General features: G+C 43.7%; 1 long non-coding RNA gene across 1 annotated transcript; it reads right to left on the bottom strand.

Moving 5' to 3' along the window:
- Positions 1-243: 243 nt before the first annotated feature.
- On the bottom strand, positions 244-5,231 carry LOC137537668 (uncharacterized). The gene is made up of 3 exons (XR_011024652.1): positions 4,963-5,231; positions 4,697-4,888; positions 244-542 (listed from the first exon to the last, which is right to left on the bottom strand). It is a non-coding gene; the product is annotated as an uncharacterized lncRNA (long non-coding RNA).
- Between the last annotated feature and the right edge of the window lie 223 nt (positions 5,232-5,454).

The following is a 5,454-nucleotide window of genomic DNA, read 5'->3' on the forward strand; positions in this document are numbered from 1 at the left end:
TTTATTAATAAGTGATTGAGGGACAAACAATCCAAATGGTTTCCTTTTTCTTCACATTGCTTTCACATGCTTCAAGCTGAGTGACTGGCCCCTCCCCTGCCTTCTGCACTGACAGGTACCTCATACCTCATGTGGCGTTTCTTCTTTATTGCTCTGGAAGCCCTGGAGGGAAACCACTTGTGGCCTCAGCTAATTTACAGAACGCAGTGCATTAGTTCACTGGACAGACCCTAAACACCTTCCCATGTAGCAAGCCTCATAGCTCGTACATCAATTAGGATTAATTTGCTTAGTACAGTTAATGCAGCCAGAGTCGCTGCCGTAACCCTCCAGGCTGGTCCTACCACAGAGGGAATGAGAGGAAAGTAGAAAAATGGTGAAAGTGTTTTAATGAAAACGATCCTTTTTTGCCCACAGCTGACAAGGTAATTTCGGTCCTCGATTATCACACCGTCTGGATGACAAACATTTGTCACCTACAGGAGCCATAGGGAATTGTCTTTTTTAGTCTGCATTACTTCCCTCATAGACTAAAAGCAATCCTAAAGTGAAAAGAAAACGTATGAGATAATGAAATGTGCAGTATGGATAATGCATAGAACATAAGTAGCAAAGGAAAGTGTCTCATAGTTTTATTTTCAGTTATATAGCTTTTTTTTTTAACATTCCATCATTTGGTCACATTTGCAGTTTTGCTACCACACTCGATCTTTTAAGCTCTAAAACAAAGCAGAAGTAATGACCCTTTGAACTTTCCTGCAGTAAAACCTTATCTCAAGCTGTCTCTCACTGTTTCTTGGCTATTTGAGTGCTTCAGAAAACAGGAGTGTGGGTCGAATGGCTCAGAGAAGCTCTTTTGCATAGATCACAACTTAAAGAGACTCTGAAGCGAGAATAAATCTCGCTTCAGAGCTCATAGTTAGCAGGGGCATGTGTGCCCCTGCTAAACCGCCGCTATCGCGCCGCTAAACGGGGGTCCCTTCACCCCCAAACCTCCCACTGCAACACTTGGTCGCAGACTTGGTTGCTCCTGGAGGCAGGGCTAACGGCTGCAGCCCTGCCTCCAGTCGCGTCTATCAGCGGCACATCGCCGCCTCTCCCCCGCCACTCTCAGTGAAGGAAGACTGAGAGGGGCGGGGGAGAGGCGAAGATACGCGCTGACAGACGCGCGTGGGGCATGGCTGCGGCGGTTTGCCCTGCCCCAACCAGGAAGCGCTCCCCCGCTGCACTGAGGGGATTTGGGGGTGAAGGGACCCCCGTTTAGCGGTGCGATAGCGGCGGTTTAGCAGGGGCACACATGCCCCTGCTATCTATGAGGTCTGAAGCGAGATTTATTCTCGCTTCAGACTCTCTTTAAAGAGACTCCGTAACAAAAATTGCATCCTGTTTTTTATCATCCTACAAGTTCCAAAAGCTATTCTAATGTGTTCTGGCTTACTGCAACACGTTCTACTATCACCATCTCTGTAATAAATCAACTTATCTCTCTCTTGTCAAACTTGTCAGCCTGTGTCTGGAAGGCTGCCAAGTTCTTCAGTGTTGTGGTTCTGTGATGCATCTCCCCCCTCCAGGCCCCTCTCTGCACACTGCCTGTGTATTATTTAGATTAGGGCAACTTCTCTCTTCTCTCTTATCTTTTACAAGCTGGATAAATCCTCCTCTGAGCTGGCTGGGCTTTCACATACTGAGGAATTACAGACAAAGGCAAAGCTGTTTGCAGGAAGAAAGGAGCAGCCTGAGGCAGGGAACACACTTGCAGGGCCGTTTTCCCCTGCGTTTCCCAGGTTTCCGTCGGGTTTTGCGGTCGCGTCTAACGCGTGCGTTTTTCCGCGTGCGTTTCTGCGTTTCTGCGTTTGCATGGCATGTAGTGTCATGCAATGTGCGGAAAAAAGCAGAAAACTGTGGCTACAAAACGCGGAGGCAAACGCGCACAAACGCATGCGGCGCAGCGTTTCCCGAGCTAGGCTATTAATTTCAATAGCCTCTAAAATCGTGCGCGTTTTGCCGTTCGCGGCAAAACGCGCAGAAACGCATGTAGTGTGTTCCCTGCCTTAAACTTCAGTGCATGAGAGCTGAAGGGGGAAAGAAACACACAAATGATCTCTTGAGATTCAAAAGGAAGGGTGTTTACAGCCTGCTTGTGTATGAATGTATTTTCTATGTGTGGACATACTGTACATCAACCTACTTCCTGTTTTGGTGGCCATTTTGTTTGTTTATAAACAAACTTTTTAAAACTGTTTTTAACCACTTTTAATGCGGCGAGGAGCGGTGAAATTGTGTCAGAGGGTAATAGGAGATGTCCCCTAACGCACTGGTATGTTTACTTTTGTGCGATTTTAACAATACAGATTCTCTTTAGGGCCCGTTTCCACTGTAGCGTTACGAAATCGCCGGCGAATCACCGCAGGCAAATCGCATGCGGGTGCGATTCCGCATGCGTTTTTTGCCGCGATTTCGCATGCGATTTCGCATAGGTAAGGCTGTATGCGATTTTAACCATGTCACTGCCTGTGTGAATTAACATGGGTACCTATGCGAAATCGCATGCGAAATCGCGGCAAAAACGCATGGGGAAAACGCATGCGATTTCCCTATTAAATACATTGTGTGCGATTCGCCTGCATTCCACACGCAGGCGAATTCTGAGGCCCCTACCCTGCAGATTTTTTCTGCACAGAAAAACGTGCGGGGAAACGCACAAGTGGAAACAGTCCCATCCACTTCTACTGACTGTGCGGATCCGCATGCGTTGCCCGCATGCGGATTCGCGATAGTGGAAACGGGCCCTTAAAGAGGAACTCCAGTGAAAATAATGTAATAATAAGTGCTTCATTTTTACAATAATTACATATAAATGATTTAGTGAGCGTTTGCCCATTGTACAATCTTTCCTCTCCCCGATTTACATTCTGACATTTATCACATGGTGACATTTTTACTGCTGGCAGCTGATGTCACTGGAAGGAGATGCTGCTTGCTTTTGGGGCAGTTGGAAACAGCTGTAAACAGCTGTTATTTCCCACAATGCAAAAGGCTCCCACAGTGTGATGTCAGAACCAAGGTCCTGACATCACATTGTAGGCGGGGTTTCACCACAATATCAGCTATACAGAGCTCCCCGATGATCCATTTGTAAAAAGGAAAAGATTTCTCATTGGAAAGGGGGTATCAGCTACTTATTGGGAGGAAGTTCAATTCTTGGTTATGGTTTGTCTTTAAGTTTTTTAACTCTTCCTGTACTGGAAAACAATATGAGACTCTTTTCTTTGCTACCAATGTTCTATTCCTTAGCTGTACTACACATATTCATTATTAAGGCTCTTTTGCAGTAGACAACATGAGCACAATTTCTTGCATGCATCCCCAATGCATGACAGATTCCGTTTCACCAAAAACATTGTGCAGCTCAAGCACAACATAACGTGAGAGGAAGCTGCCTGCTTCGTGTGCTAAAATGTTCCCAGGTGCGTTACACCGCAATCTGCGGGAACACTTTCTCTACTGTGAATGGTAAACTTTCATGTTATCATGCGTGTGGCACACAATGTGCAGAGCATGATAACTGACAGCACCTTACAAAAGTATGAGCGGGCCCAAAACCAACAGCCAGGCAAGATTTCAGCTAACAGTAGTAATCATTCTCCTTCCTGCATGCCCAATTGACTTAAAGTGAACCAATCAGCATTTTTAGGACCCAGATCATCTCAATAGCATAGTAAAAATGCATACTAACAATGTGGCTTATTACTAAAAAAATGCAATTCTACCTCCTCTTTTGTTTGTTAGAGGCTTTTGTTTCTCTGCTTCCGAGGCCTTCCATCCACAGAAAGAGCAGGCAGATAAGTTTTGGATAGGACACTGTACTTCCAACAGTTTAGAAGGGAAGTCACACTTGATTACATTCACACCTTCCCCTGGATAAATAAGGGAAGAGGAAAGGGAGGGGGGATGGCAGCTCCTACAGCTATTAAAGACCAAGACAACGTGAAGACAAAAGCTGCTTGGTTGCTGAGGATCTATGAATTTGTGCAGCAGGCATACATTATCCTTTTTTGGTTTTAATAAAAATATACTGTAGCAGTTTTACAAAAAGCTTTATGCAGTGGTGAACCAGTAGGGGAGGCAGAAGTTATAAGATCAATAACAAGCTGTTCTCCTCTCCAGCCTCTTTGACACTGTGACTGTCCTTGGCAAGTTTTGGTGCCTCATGCCAATGGTTTTATACATAATTAATGTTCTATCAAAAGAAAGTTTAAAAAAAGAACTGAGGCTATATATATATAAAAAACAATTCTAGTTATTTGCGGTGGCAGCTAGAACATTTCCTCCATTAGGCACTTCGATAAAGTCCATTTTCCTTTAAGACACTTTCCATACATGGAGTTTGATTATGTCATGTAATAGTGTTTATGCAAGGATGTTTTTCTTTGCACACCACAGTATCAGGACCATTAGAGCTCTTGCACTGGGCATAGTCTTGCTATCTATAGTAGACATTGGGGAGAATGGCACTGCCTGATACATGCGTAGTTAGATACATTATCCTTTTTTCTATCTGTTTTCCACAACACCTATCATAATGCCTCAAGCAAAAAGGCTTGGAGGTCTGAGGTAACTTGTATCACTGTGATATTCTGTATTGCATGTTCTGCTGTGAGTGAGATATATCTTGCCTACTTTTAATTATCTCTACCTGGTTTGCAGCGATCTTCCATAACACACTGTACTGTAGTCGTCAGACTTGGAAATTCCAGCAAAGGTTCAATTTGCATCTCCTGGTCCAACAGGCAGTTTTCAACACAGGTGTAAGATGCTGCCTGTTGCTGTCTTTTTCTTCAGTACTCTCCTAAAAAAGTACTTTCAGGAGAGGAGAATCTGTTCTTCACTAAGTGAAGAGGAAAGGAGAGCAAAAGTGAACATTTGCTTGGGAATTCATATTATATAAAAAATGCTAATTACCTCTGATTGATCCAGGAAGATGCAACAGTCTTCTTTTTAATAATCATACGCTGATATCTCCATTATCACCAATGTGGCTGAACTTCCTGTATTGTTATGACATTGGTGGGTTAGCCATTTTGGATTGCTGTTTCCTTTGTCACAGGGAAATCTAAAGAGCTATAGATATATGTGAGGAAATTGTCAGTTTTTGTTTATGCTTGGATAGCCTTTAAATCTGCTAGGCATCATCGGAAGTTCAGTCTTGTGCTCAGTTGACAACTGGTACTGCTGGACTGCATCATTCAGTCAGCTGATAGTAAATGAAGTGGGCCTTAAGTGATGATGTCATCAGAACTATTTATAGCATCTCCAAGCTTTATTTTTAAAAATATGAATCTGAACCTATCAGAGGAAGATCAGGAATGTTGTAAAGTAGCTGGAAATAGCAGGGGCTGGACAGGGCAGCTTTATTTATTACCTCCTGAATCTCATTAGCTTTGTGAAAATGTC

This window comes from Hyperolius riggenbachi, chromosome 11 (genome assembly GCF_040937935.1).
Source record: "Hyperolius riggenbachi isolate aHypRig1 chromosome 11, aHypRig1.pri, whole genome shotgun sequence".
NCBI lineage: Eukaryota > Metazoa > Chordata > Amphibia > Anura > Hyperoliidae > Hyperolius > Hyperolius riggenbachi.